The sequence below is a fragment of the Mauremys reevesii genome, linkage group 5 (genome assembly GCF_016161935.1).
Source record: "Mauremys reevesii isolate NIE-2019 linkage group 5, ASM1616193v1, whole genome shotgun sequence".
In the NCBI taxonomy this organism is placed as follows: domain Eukaryota; kingdom Metazoa; phylum Chordata; order Testudines; family Geoemydidae; genus Mauremys; species Mauremys reevesii.
Window position 1 is genome coordinate 31,460,576 of NC_052627.1, and position 15,256 is coordinate 31,475,831.

At 39.3% G+C, this 15,256-nt stretch overlaps 1 protein-coding gene across 1 annotated transcript in view; it reads left to right on the forward strand.

Annotated features, from left to right (window-relative positions):
• Window positions 1–4,848: 4,848 nt before the first annotated feature.
• The window catches only part of PAPSS1 (3'-phosphoadenosine 5'-phosphosulfate synthase 1), an 84,789-nt gene continuing 74,381 nt past the window's right edge, over window positions 4,849–15,256 (forward strand). The window contains exons 1-2 of the mRNA XM_039540682.1: window positions 4,849–4,863; window positions 5,115–5,170. The gene's annotated coding sequence lies outside the window, so the exon portion shown is untranslated. The remainder of the gene's footprint in view (window positions 4,864–5,114; window positions 5,171–15,256) is intronic.

Genomic DNA, 15,256 nt, shown 5'->3' on the forward strand with positions numbered 1-15,256 from the left:
GAGATCTTATAGGTAATATTCTATACTGCCTTTGATCCATACTCACAAACCCCATTGGGAGACCCATCACAGACTGAGGGTGGTATATGGCCCTAATTCTGTAAACTCCCACAAACTAGGAAGACAGAAGAAGAGATGTTTCTCAGAGAGGTTCTGAAGAAAGCCTCTCAGATTAGGCTGTTTCAAGCCTGCCAGTTTGGCAAATATCTCCTATATATTTCTTACCTTAAGGAAAATTATATCTTTTTATTAAAGATATTAGATTAGAAAATAAATTTAATCTTGCCTGCACTTTAATTACTGGGAATAAATCACTTTATAAACTGAATTCTAAAAGGGTTTTGATCATATCTGTCAGCTTAGCCCTTGGCTGCACTTAATTGAAATGCATATGATATCACAGAAAGTTATGTAAATAAAATAATATTTAGGTCTTGCACAAAATGATTCTGGGATTTCAAAGCATTTTCCAAAAATTAATTCATCCTGAAACATCCCTGTAAAATAGACATGATTATTCATATCTTACAGAAGGGAGACTGAAGCATAGAAAGGCTAAGGACAAAATTTTCAAAAGTGATCACTGATTTGGGGGGACCCAACTAAGGTACTTTGAGACACCTTATTTTCAAGCGGTACTGGGCATCTACAGTTCCTATTTTCTTAAACTGCAGAGTGGACATCCAGCAAATTAAAAATCAGATCAAGGTGTCTCAAGCTGAGCACCTGAAAATTGAGGGCACCAAAAACTGATGGAGTTTTTTTTAAGAATTAGAACCTAAGCGACTTCCCCAATGTTACACGTTGGGAATTGAATGCACAGTTCCTAACTCCTTATCCTCTGCTCTAACCAAAAGACTGTATTCTCTTTTGTAATTCTGTAATACAAATTTCATAATAGCTGTTTTTAATGTTTAATGCTAATATAGTAATGGGCCACATATGTGGTCTTTGTCCACATGCGTAACATTGGTACTCTGTAAAATGTTCCACGTTAAGTGCTTTTCTAACTCTTCTTTGGTGTCTTTGGTAGCCTATTCTATATATATGTTATCATGAACTAGTTGCCAAGGTTCATTTAAAAAATTGAAACCAATTTAAAGCTTAAAAACTTGACTGTATTTAAATTGATCCAACTTCATTTTATTCACTGGTAAAGATGAATAAAATAAGTTTTGTGAAACTTCATTAAAATAAATTGCTTCTGTGTTAAATTTTTTAAATGATGTGCCATAGTTCCACTGGCAAATGTGACATCAGGCAATTGCACCTGAAGCTATTTCCAAAAAGTAGCACTTAAGAGCCACTGCAAAATAAGTGAGTGGGCCTGGGAAACAACCATCTATTTAACTATTCAAGTATCTTTTAAACATAGTTAGAGGTACAAATTGTGCTCCTGTACTGTACTTAGGCCATGGATATGCATATTAAGGAATAATGAATTATTGAAAAGCACTCTGTTTGCAATGCTTTGCTCTCTATTTCCTACAATTCAAATGACTAAGGGAGACACATGTTTCTTACTTGTTTTACTTCATTATTTGTTTTACTTCAGGGTTTTTTCAGTTATTGTCCCTAGATTTTTCTCCTACTGTATTTATTTTTACGATTAAGCATACGTTTGCAAATAGATCTATGGCAGGGGTCAGCAACCTTTCAGAAGTGGTGTGCCGAGTCTTCATTTATTCACTCTAATTTAAGGTCTTGCGTGCCAGTAATACATTTTAATGTTTTGAGAAGGTCTCTTTCTATAAGTCTATAATATAGAACTAAACTATTGTTGTATGTAAAGAAAATAAGGTTCTTAAAATATTTAAGAAGCTTCATTTAAAATTAAATTAAAATGCAGAGCCTCCCGGACTGGTGGCCAGGACCCAGGTAGTGTGAGTGCCACTGAAAATCAGCTCACGTGCCGCCTTCGGCACGCGTGCCATAGGTTGCCTACCCCTGATCTATGGTATGCCTTGCAAATTTATTTTGGGGTCAAGCATAGTTGGCTATTTTAAAAAGGAGACAATGTAAATTATGTGATACTGGGGTTGCTGATGTTATGCATGCTTTTTTTTATTTTTAGTGGTTTTACGTGTTCGTTTGGAGTTTAGATATTATACTCAAGCAATTTGGATCAACTTATTCAGAGGTGGGCTATCGGAAATGCACTTTGTACTGCTCAGGATGGGCAATTACTTTTGAATTTGTAATTTGTTGTCTTGTTTTTACTGTTTCTGTATTGATTTTATTAAAAATGTTCTAAAAGTCTAAAGTCTCTTTCTCTGTCTCTCTGTTTCACTATAGAGTTCTGTCTAGAGCCTTCCCTATCCTCAGCCCTGACTGGTTTCCCACTAAAGATTTAAAGAAATAATATACCTCATATCCCTAGTCCTCACATCCCCAGGAAACATACATAATATTGGTAAATTTAACCATGTTTATATCTAATTTTGACTGTATCATACAGACTTTCTATAAATATATATTATTTAATTTATTAAATTCCTTGGTCCAATCTTATAAGCAAAATTCCATCAACTTCCTTTGCTTTCTCTAGCATGTCTTTTTGTTTATTTTCCTCTGCCTCTTTTAGTATTTAATAAACACAGCCAAATCCTGCATTCCAGGACTTCTGCATTTGGGCCCACAAGATCTAAAAACACAATTTGCTGTCTAACAAACACTCTTAAAGACATTTTTTCATGTCTAATCTAACAACCCATTCTAATCTAACATGTCTAATCTAACAGCACAATTCAGATAAAGAACTTTTAGTCATGGAAAGAGATCCTCAATTTTGTTGTAGGTCTTACGGTACAACTGAAATAGGCTGCCAAATGTGCCTATACTGCTCCTACTCTATAGTAATATACCCTATATTTTCACTGTAGGCATTTTGACCAAGAATGAGACAGAACAGAAAAAAAGATGCTTTGGGGTAAAATTTTCAAGAGTACGTAAGTGACTTAGGTGCCTAACTCCCATTGATGTTTGGTGCCTAGTGGAATCTTCAACAGTACCTAGGCATCTGTCTGTATCTTTAGATGTTTAAATGCCTTTTAAAATCTTCCCTAAAGGTACAGATATGTGCTTTTGAAAATTCCACTAGGCACCTATCTGCATCTTTAAGTGCCTATATACATTTATAAATCTGGCCCTTAGCTCTTTTGTTAATTTTACCCTTTATCTTGTTAATAACAAAGAGTTCTTGAGTTTCTATGGAGGAGTGAATATTTCAAAGATATAGTTATGACAAACTATCAGTCATGTCTGTGAAAGGAATGGGAATATGATATCTAAACATATTAAGCTGAATAACTATTTTGTCCCAGTATCATTTAAAAATAAGGTTCACCTCCTATTAGTTTGTCTTACTCTTTGGATGAAGAGGAAGAAGAAGCTAGAGGCAGTTTCCATAGTGGATATGAGATACATAATAATTTTGGAGCAAATCAACATATTCATGCGTATATGTTTGAGGATGATGGGCTTGGCGAGGTAGTGATCAGTGGATATTTACAAGTTCACAAGCTTCTCCCTGCATTTTTGTGAACATCTGATATGTTGTGTGAACAACTCAGGGCAATAATTTAGCTGAATTACACTGTTCGTAGAAGGGAGAAAAAATAATTATTTAATTTTTCCTAGGTATTTCTACTGCACTTTTCAAACTGAATTTTTCCGTGAGAGAAAATGTGAACATTATTGTTCATATTTGCTTGATTAAAATGCCCTGTGGAAAACCTAGTCTTTATCACACAAATATATCTGTGTTTTATACCATCAGAATGGTAGATGAAAATCCAAAACTTTTATTTAATTTGCCACTCCTGACTATTGTAAAAGGAAGAAAAACAGTAGAGCAACATTAGCTATCATTTTTTAAAAAAAAGAAAACTAAAGATCATCAGCTTTACATTATTTCTCATTCATTTGTGACCTCTAGTGGAGGACATATACCATTACAGATTTCATATCAGTGTAAATGCCAGTATGTAGGGACAGATCATCTTTTTTTGTTTCTTTCTCTCTTCGTCCCCCTTCCCCCACCCCCACTTGTGTTTTATTTTTTAAATGGCCCCAAATTTTCAATTAGAGGGTGGTTGAACCTAAGTGGCACTGTAACTCTCTCTCTGATACCACAGAAACCCTTATGTGCCCTTTACATATTTGGGACTGGACTGCTTGGGTTTTGGGTGGTGTGACTGGCTGTAGAGAAATGGACCCAAGGACAAACCATTTTCTGTGGCATCATTCACGTCCAAAATCACATAGATTTCCCCACATGAGTTTTGGTCCCTTAATTTCTGAGTCCATTCTTTTATGTATCCATTCATGATCTTAAAACAGTCCTTGGATAGTATAAATAGACCTTTTTATTTGGATTAATCCAATCAGTCTTGCTTTGGTATCTTTTTCTATTACATTCACTGTTACCAGTGATTTGTGATATTTTATGAATCTTTACCCACTTTCCAACAATTGAACTCACAATTGGGGTATGCCTTCTAGACCCTGATCACTACACTCTTTTACCAACCTCCCTCTTTCAAAAAGGAAAAATGGGGACATTTTACAACAAAAGACAGAGTGGTAGAAAAGAGCATTTACCTCTCTGTGATTCCTTTCCTGTTTTCCCCTTGTCTTAACCTCTCCCATTTCAATCTAGTTATTATGGAGCCATCTCTCCCTGTCTCCCTGGTTCCTCTAAGGGGCTGGGGGCCCCAGTGCACCTGTAACTGATTACCTGCTACCCAACTGGGCTTAAGGGAGGGCACCTGGGCCTTATAAAGGGGGAGACAGTTGTAGGGGAAGGATGGCTACTCACTTACTTCTCTCAACCCAGACAGAAAGTAGCAGCTGCATCCTAAGGTGACATATACTTAGTCAATGTGGGGATTATTGAAATCCCCCATTATTATTGCGTTTTCTGTTTTTGTAGCTTTTCTAATCTCACTGAACATTTCACAATCATCATCATCTTGGTCAGGTGATCAGTATAGTCCTAGTGCTATACTCTTATTGTTCAAGTACAGAATTTGTATCTGTAGAGATTCTATGGTACAGTTTGATTCATTTAAGAGTTTTGCTATGTTTGACTCTATGCTTTCTTTCACCTACAGTGCCACTCCCTCACCAGTATGACCTACTCTGTCATTTCTATATATTTTGCACCTGGGTATGTATTACTGTGTCCCATTGATTATCATTGTTCCAAGTTTCTGTGATGCCTACTATATCAATATTCTCATTTAATACTAAGGCAGTCAGGTTCACCCATCTTAGTATTTAGAGATCTAGTATTGGTATACAAGTACTTATAAAATTTGTGAATATTTAGTTGTCTGCTTTCATCTGATGTAACTGAATGGAACTCTTTCCTTTGACTATTTCTCTTCAGTTTCTACCTTTATCAGTTTCTATCCTATCCTCTTTACTAGGATATAGATAGAGTATCCTCTCTAACAAATCCTCCCCTAAAGGATGTCTCTGTCCAAACCTTGTGCTCCTTCACAACTGTCAGCTTTCCCCTAGCTCTTAGTTTAAAAATTCCCCTATAAATTTTTAATTTTACATGCCAGCAATCTGGTTCCTTTTGGTTTAGATGGAGCCCATCCTTCCTGTATAGGCTCCTCCTTTCCCAAATGGTTCCTCAGTTCCTAATAAACTTAAATCCCTCCTCCCAACACCACTGTCTCGTCCATGCATTGAGACCCTGCAGTTCTGCCTAACTGTTGACCCTGCATGTGGAACTGGAAGCATTTCAGAGAATGCTACCATGGAGGTCCTACACTTTGTATGGGTAGGTAGCAGGGCTGCTACTAGTAGGTCAAACTCTTGTACCAGATAAGAAGTGGCTACAGAGCTTCTTTTATAGACAAATACACCAGAGAGGTTTCCATAAGAGCCTTTAATGCACTGCAGGCTATAGCTATTACCAACCCAGGTATTTTATATATGGGGTCATCTAGTGGCTGAACAGTATAATACAGTCTGGTATTCCATTACAGGGCATTTTCCCTATAAAAACACTTTACAAATGAAGGGAATTAGGGATATTGTTAAAATGAAAGCCTTACTTCATACTGTATATTTCATATGCTTGAATTGTTTGTTTCTTTATTAAAAGGTAAATGGTAACTTGCTTAGTTCCATGGCAGGCAGAAGTCTCGATACGTGTAAGCACAAACAATGTTTAACTGTTTAGTGTTCCAGGTGCCTGACTAGTAAACAATCACCTGGACCTATAAAGGTTACCCAAGTTTAGTCAGAGGGGAACTCCAAAGGGTCTGCATTGGCTCTTCTGTTACTAAATGAGACCCTCCACAAGGAGTGCTCTGTAGCATCTAATGGTCTATTTGGATGTTTTGACATGCTGGGTGAGGAGAAAAAATCAAGTAAGGACTCACCTTCAATATCATGCCTGCCCAATCTCTTTTTTGATGTTTAGTAGGGGCAACTTATTACTTCCTGTATGTCATCTGCTCCTTTCAGGGTCAACCTCTTCTTGCTGTGTGGTGCCACTACCTCTTGCATGTCCACTGCTCATCCTCAAGAGTTGGTTGCTCCTCTCTGTACATCTGTCACTCTCTCCACCTCTACTCCCCTGCATCAGCTGCTCACTTGCTCCCTCTGCAGCTCAACATCTTTAAACAGAAAGCTGCTCTCACATGGTATACTGACTCTGGGTCACTACCAAATATAGTTGGAAGATTTGAACTACCAATCTAGGGGCAAAGGGGTCTGCATTCCTATTGCCAACCCCCTGAATGTAGCTCTCTTGTGAGTTTTTAATTATCCCCTAATCTCACCCAGTCCCAGGGCCACCCTTGCATGTTTGTAAAGCCCAATGACATTTCTGGGAACATAACTGCCAGGGGAATAAGGAAACGATATGGGTGAGGTAATATCTTCTGTCCAATAAAAGTTATAACCTTATTACCAACAAGTTGGTCCAATAAAAGATATTGCCTCACCCACCTTGTCTCTCTAATATCCTGGGACCAACATGGCTACAACTATACTGTGTACAACAATGGGAATAAGAGTCAAGAGGCATAAAGAAGGGTTTGAGATATCCCAGAATATGTATCCTGCTTTAAATTCACTCCCTATCTTATTTCAAAGTAACTTTCATGTGTGGACAAGCTCCAAAACCTGACATCCTGTCATGGTAAATGGCTGCAGTCAGCCATCTTGCATTTGTGATGGGGACCCCCCTCTTATACACATTGAGGGCCCACTGGCTAATGGAATAATGATGCTCCAGTGTATTAGCTAATGGAATAATGATGCTCCACATGGCACAAAGCAGGCATCTTTCTTCCGGCCTAGTGTATTTTAGAGCTATAACTTATACTATCATTACAGCTGTAAAACATCTGGAGTTAAAATTCTGTATGTGTCTGAGTTTCTAATTTTACAGACAGATCCCTGTGTCCAGACACCCATTCATTAGCTATGGAGTTAATCTTTAGTCTCTTCTAATCACAGTTGGTTCCATTGTTGGAGCATAGTCGGTTCACCTCCTGTTTCAATAAAAAGAGGAAGATGGTTGTGCCGAGTCTTTCTTATCTTTCTTTCAAGCACTCTTCACCTAATGTGATGGTCTTTGGTGTTTACATGAAGCCAGAGTGGGATGCTCTTCTTTACCAGCTCAAATCTTTTACCTGGACTTCCCCATTCTCAACAGTGACTCTCAACAGTTAACCCCATGGTGAGGTTGCAGGGAAGCAATGTCATCATAAGACAATGTCATAGGGTTGCCAACTTTCTAAGCGCACAAAACCTAGCACAAAACCTAGCCCCTTCTCTGAAGCCCCACCCTGCTCACTCCATCCCCCTTCCCTCCATCACTGCCTCTTACCCACCCTCACTCACTTGCTCATTTGCACTAGGCTGGGGAGGGTCCCTTTTCAACTGCGTGTTCCAGTTGAAAACTGGACACCATGACAAAGAAGGGGAGAGGTTTCAGAGCTGGGAGGAAGGGCTGAGGTGGGAAGGAGAAAGAGTCTTAAGTTGAAAGTTGGGCAGAAAGAGGTGTTCTGAGCCTGGAGTGTTTTAAAACTAAGGAGGAAAGAGGTTTTTGAGTTTGATAAGGCTGAATGTGAGGGTTGACTGTGGGAGGCGAGGGTCTGGTGGGAAATGGATGCTGAGGATGTGGGATCAGAGGAAGCAGAGGCAACTTGGGGGAAGACCTGAGCTGGGATCAGAATCAGTTGGGTTGGCAGGGATGAGTGTAGGTGGATGAAGATTAGTATGGATGAATTTGTGGTGTATTGAGGAGAATTGGCATGATAATAGCTAGATTGGAGGGGGAGAGGTTGGGAGAAGGAGAGAACAGTGAAAGGATCACAGGGATAAATGCTGGTCTCTTCCCTTTACAGTAGAGCATCTCAGAATGGAAAGCTGGGAGAGGGAGTGTGGTAAGAATTTGTGACCTTGGCAGGCCACTTGCCAGTTTTTGCCAAGGTTGCAGGGCAGGCATTAGCTAAGAACTGAGAAGTTCGTAGCTGGAGACCAGACCAGTTCACTTATGCATTAAAACAATAGGATTTAGCTCAAAATAGATATTAGTCTTATAAGAATCTTTTTAGTGTTTAAACTCTATAGAATGTTGCTGCATGCATTTGCAATGTCTATATTCCATGCTATAAGGAAATATGCAAGTTTGGCTTTATAACTCTGAAAATATTTGCTGTGAACTCAGATTGTTTTATTTCCTTCATTCAGCCTCCAAGTCCATAGGAAGCGCTTCCTTGCACATAATATTTCCAAGGTGCAATAGGGCCATTAACCAATCCTTTGTATTGAGATGTTCGTTGATGGCCCATCTCATTTTGATAGTTCTTCTAAACAGACAGGCACTGGCTATGGGGGGAAGTTACAGGAAAGTTTTCCATCTCTTTGCTGTTTGAATTCTCACAGGGCCAGAGACACTAAACTGAAGCCAGATATTCCCTGGGGTTACCTTGGGTCGGTCTGAAAGACATTTTGAATTGACAATTCATGACAGTTCTGTCACCCTTAGGATTTAGATTGCAACTCATTTGTGGGTATGTTTGCTTGTTTTAACCTGTAAATAATACTTTTATTTATTTTTTCCTAGTTAATAAACTGTAGTTTATTACAGGATTGGCTACAGGCGCTGTCTTTGGTGTAAAATGTAGGTATCAATTGATCTGGGGTAAGTGACTGGTCTCTTGGGGCTGGAAACAATCAGAATAGTTTATGATTTTTGGTGTAAGTGACTAAGTCCAGCTTGCCTGGGTGGCAAGATACCCTGGAGAGTCTAAGGGGACTGTTTGTGGCTCGATGGTAAGACTGTTACAGTGATTCGGAGTTCACATTTGTTACTGACTTGGTGAAATCTAATTATAGAACACACCAACAGTTTGGGGTGTCTGCCCTGTTTTTGACAGTCTGCCTTGAGGTAGGTACTGACAGTTGTGAGCCACTCCAGACAGCATGATAGTGAACAGGCAGCATTTTTCTTCCTACTTTGCCAACTTCCTTGGTCCCTCACCAAAACCCTTCTCCCATGATTCCTTGTCTTCGTTCCTGATTTTACACTGTGAAAAGCTAGCCAATCCCCAAAGGTGGGGAGGGGGACAGATGCCACTCCTTGATTCTTCCTCTGTAGAGAGAGAACTGAATTCATGTCTCCCATATCCTAGGCTTTTCCCCGAACCACTAAACTGCCTTTCTCAGATTTTACTCTTCCCAAGAACAAAGAACTCTCCTTCTAACATGAATTGATTCAGAATAACTCTGTTCAAGCTAATAAAGTTTCTCCATTTCTGATATACACTGATCAGCATCTGGCCAGCTTGATTTTTCATGTCATGTCATGATGGAAGAATGCCAATTAATTTATATATAATGTAAAAAGAAATTAAGTTTGTTAGGCCTTTAAATTAACATACCCACAGAGAAAAATGCATAAGTACTAATGGTAAGCTACAAGCCCCAACCTTTCTAGCAGGATGTCCTTTCCCTGTGAATTGTGGTTTTGGTTTTTTTTCAAGCATGTGTACAGAAGCACCACCTAGCTAGATTCCCCTTATGGCTCCAATTTCTACATAGTTTTGAGAACTAATTGTAGAACAAACTCCAAATGCACAAACCGTCAACTTCCCCACCCAAACTGCCTCCTATTTCTCACTAACGGTTTTACAAACCGTAAAATGATCTACATATGAGGGTATAGTTGGAAAACCTACAAAATCACTTTTGCTAACTGACAGATTGATGTGATAAAATAGCAGTGGACATATGCAACTGTTTTTTGTGGGTAAGTTTCATGTTTGTCAGTTAAAGATGTTCCCAAGAAGGGCTGCTGCTGATTCTTCAATCTTAGTGAATAGGGGGGAAAAAAACCCTCTTCAATTAGCTACATAAGGCTTTTTCCAAATGTCAAAATGGTTTCCTATACAAAGGTGTGTATTCCTTTGCAATTCATTGTTCATTTTAATTCATCCTGCTCAACCAATATTACAATGGCAGAATTAATTTAAAAAGTATTTCAGAAATCTTGTAATGTGAAAAATGGAAAACCCACTTTCTACACATACCAAAACTCACTTTTCAAAGGGAAGCTAGATTATGACACTGAGAGATAGATTCCAGCACTTTCTGGGCTTTGAAAGACCTGATGTTGTCTTGAGAAAGATGACTCATTAAATCCTCATAGCTCTAATCCTGTGTTACACTAGTGACCACCAAGGGAGAGGGATATATTGTATGATGAAAACTAGCTCCACTATTTTGCTTCCCAGCAGTATAATCCATTTGGAAAACTTATTTGCATATAATTTATAACCATTTAACATTTCTAATGAGCTCAGCCAATATTTTATTCATTCTAAAAATTAAGAGTGAGCCCCCTATAATTTTCCTGAATAGTGTTTTTAAAAATCATCCCATATTTCTGTGGTATATCCATTTATAGCATGAGATCCTAAACAGCTTTTAACTGTTGACAACCTCACAGAATGATGGTGTGACCAAGGTCCTAGTGGGAGCCAGCTATGGTCACTCAGTTAGGGTGAACTGCAAAGAATGGGGCAGCCAAACCCCCAAAAGCTGGTGGATAGTCCAATACTTAGATTCACCAAACCAGCATAAAACAGCTTCTTTATTACCTTACTGGTTAGTCAGAAGTCCAAACAACACAGTTTCCCTTAAAGTGATCCAGCCTCAGGCCTCCATCCAGGTACCCATGTCAAATATGATAATTTTTGTAAACCTTATTTCATCATATAAAAGAAAAGGTTCTACCAATCCCAAGGGCTCAGACACATTACCTCCCAGGTTAATGAATGTTTCAGATTTTACCCAAATAAACAATACAGCCCATTTTTTTTTAACTAAACTAAAATTTATTAAAAAACAAAAGAGAGAGAGTATGGTTAAAAGATCAATATACATACAGACATGAGTTCAATTCATTGAGGTTCAGATTCACAGCAGAGATGGTGAGCGTTGTAGTTGCAAAGAGTTCCTTTAGAATTCAGGTCATAGAGGTCATAGTCCAATGCCCAAATCTCATAATCAGGGCATACCAGCATAACTGGGACCTCAGTCTTGCGACTCAAACTTCCCCTGATGAAGTCTAAGCAGATCTGAGATGACAGAATCAGGATCCAAGGATCTTTTATACAATTTCTTGTCCTCTTTGACAAGTTGGGGGGCGGGGAACAAAAGGTAATTAGGATGACTTTGAAGGAGGTCCATCACCGGTACTTAGCTATACGAATTAACATAAGGCCATTTGCTTTTTCCTCCACTATTCACGGTGCATTTAAAATAGAGATCAATACCGAGATATCCCATGTTTACAATTCATTTAAATGATATCAGAATACAGCATAGACAGGACTGTTGATTACATTGTCCATCCTACTCATACATCTGTAAATACACAAAAACACAAGCATTATCTCCCCACATGTCTTTGGAGGGTTATTTATTTTGCAGGATGTTTAACCCTTTCTAGCCATGCATCACAGATGGCCTGTAGTTAAGGCGTGAGACTAGAATTGGGCTGCACTGAACTAGTCAGGCCAGCAGAAACTCACTACTGGATACTAGTGAGGCTCTTGCCCTCTTGCATTGGGATGCTGTTAGGATCACAGAATGTTACTTTATTTCAATTTAAAAAATTTGGATTACTTCGGATATTATGAAGATGGGAGCCACATCAGTACCTAACTGGAACAGGATTTTCCAGGCACTAAAACTCTACAGAAACTTGTGCTGAAACTGCGTTATCAGGAACGATTTAAATATAATCTGTACTTTGATTTCTGCTAGTGTTGCTGATTGTCTGCTATGTGGTAATCTAAATCTCTTTCTCTTTCTCCCCTCATATATGTTTTCTTGGTTTGTTTTCTCTGAGGCAGTGCTACTTGTATGGCCAGGATACCTTGTACCTATAATCCACATCTAAAACTCTTCCACATCATTTATGCAAGTTTCCTTGCCAGAAGTGTTGGTGAGGTACTTGTAAATCCCTTGCCTTCATCTGCCTGCTCAGTTACTACTATGTTTCCATCTTTCTTATCACTCTTAGACGGTACCTTAAGCTATCCTGGCTATACAAGTAGCACTGCCTCAGAGAAAACCAAGAAAACACCAAGAAAGCCATCCTTGAAATAAATTCCTTGACCCATAGAATCATAGAATATTAAGGTGGAAGAGACCTCAGGAGAACATCTAGTCCAATCCCCTGCTCAAAGCAGGACCAACACCAACTAAATCATCCCACCCAGGGCTTTGTCATGCCGGGCCTTAAAAACCTCAAAGGATGGAGATTCCACCACCTCCCAAGGTAACCCATTCCAGTGCTTCACCACCCTCCTAGTGAAAGTGTTTCCTAATATCCAACCTAGACCTCCCCCACTGCAACTTGAGACCATTGCTTCTCGTTCTGTCATCTGCCACCATTGAGAACAGCCTAGCTCCATCCTCTTTGGAACCCCCCTTCAGGTAGTTGAAGGCTGCTATCAAATCCCCCCTCACTCTTCTCTTCTGCAGACTAAATAACCCCAGTTCCCTCAGCCTCTCCTCATAAGTCATGTACCCCAGCCCCTAATCATTTTGCCCTCCACTGGACTCTCTCCAATTTTTTCACATCCCTTCTGTAGTGGGGGGGACCAAACTGGACACAATACTCCAGGTGTGGCCACACCCGTGCCCAATAGAGGAGAATGATCACTTCCCTCGATCTGCTGGAAATGCTCCTACTAATACAGCCCAATATGCTGTTGGCCTTTTTGGCAACAAGGGCACACTGCTGACTCATATCTAGCTTCTCATCCACTGTAATCCCCAGGTGCTTTTCTGCAGAACTGTTGCTTAGCCAGTCAGTCCTCAGCCTGTAGAGGTGCATGGGATTTTTCCTTCCTAAGTGCAGGACTCTGCACTTGTCCTTGTTGAACCTCATCAGATTTCTTTTGGCCCAATCCTCCAATTTATCTAGGTCACTCTGGACCCTATCCCTACCCTCCAGCATATCTACCTCTCCCCCCAGCTTAGTGTCATCTGCGAACTTGCTGAGGGTGCAATTAATCCCATCACCCAGATCGTTAATAAAGATGTTGAACAAAACTGGTCACAGGACCAACCCCTGGGGCACTCCGCTTGATACTGGCTGCCAACTAGACATGGAGCTGTTGATCACTACCTGTTGAGCCTGACAATCTAGTCAGCTTTCTATCCAATCCATACTTCTTTAACTTCCCGGCAAGAATACTATAAACCTCATCATAAAAGGCAATATATAGGAGGAAGAGAGAGAGATTAGATAGAGTGGACAACCAGCAACACTAGCAGATTTTATTAGTGCATAAATCAAAGTACAGATTATTTAAACAGGTCTTGATAACCCGATTTCAGTACAAGTTTATGTAGTGTTTTAGTGCCTGGAAGATCCTGTTGTGAGGTACTTATATGGCTCCCATGTTCATGATATGATATCTGAGCATCTCCAAAGTATTTAAAATAGAAATAAAGTAGCATTCTGTGATTCTAACAGCATCCCAGTGCAAGAGGGCAAGGGACTCACTGGTACCGGGTAGTGAGTTTCCACTGGCCTGACAAATTCAGCATACCCCAATTCTAGTCTCATACCTCCACTACAGGCCATCATTCTCTGAAGACATCAACAGTTAAAAGTTGTTTAATAATCTAACACTATAAATGGATATACCATAGAGATTTGGGATGATTTATGGTTTATTGTAATAAATGATAAATCCAATGTCTCTGTTCAGTCCATGATTTTTGGTGTCCAGAGACACTGCATTTATGGTTTATTACAACAATCTGTAACCTACTAACCCCTTCTTTTTGTCCTATGACTTTACATAAGAATGGCCATACTGGGTCAGACCAAAGGAAGACCTATCCTCCATGAACTTATCTAGTACTTTTTTTAACCCTGTTATAGTCTTGGTCTTCACAACATCCTCTGGCAAGGAGTTCCACAGGTTGACTGTGTGTTGTATGATAAAATACTTTTTTGTTTTAAATCTGCTGCCTATTAATTTCATTTGGTGACCGCCTAATTCTTGTGTTATGAGAAGGAGTAAATAACACTTCTTTATTTACTTTCTTCACACCAGTCATGATTTTATAGACCTCTATCATATCCCTCCTTAGTTGTCTCTTCTGCAACCTGAAAAGTCCTAGTCTTATTAATGTCTCCTCATACGGAAACTGTTCCATACCCATAATCATTTGTGTTGCCTTTTTCTGAACCTTTTCCAATTCCAATATATCTTTTTTTGAGTTGGCGCAACCACATCTGCACACAGTATTTAAGATGTGGGCCTACCGTGGATTTATATATTGGCAATATGATATTTTCTGTCCTATTATCTATCCCTTTCTTAATGATTCCAACGTTCTGTTTGCTTTTTTGACTGCCGCTGCACATTGAGTGGATGTTTTCAGAGAACTAGCCATAATGACTCCAAAATCTCTTTCTTGAGTGGTAACAGCTAATTTAGACCCCATCATTTTATGTGTATAGCTGGGATTATGTTTTCCAATGTATATTACTTTGCATTTATCAACATTGAATTTCATCTGCCATTTTGTTGCCCAGTCACCCAGTTTTGTAAGAGATGTAACTGTAGAGGTGTTAATGGGCCACTCTACCTTGAATTGTCCCTTACAATAGGTGCTACCTACTTATGCTACACAACCTGTTCCACTTTGCATTTTACTGTGATGCTGGGAGTTCCTTTCCCAGACCTGA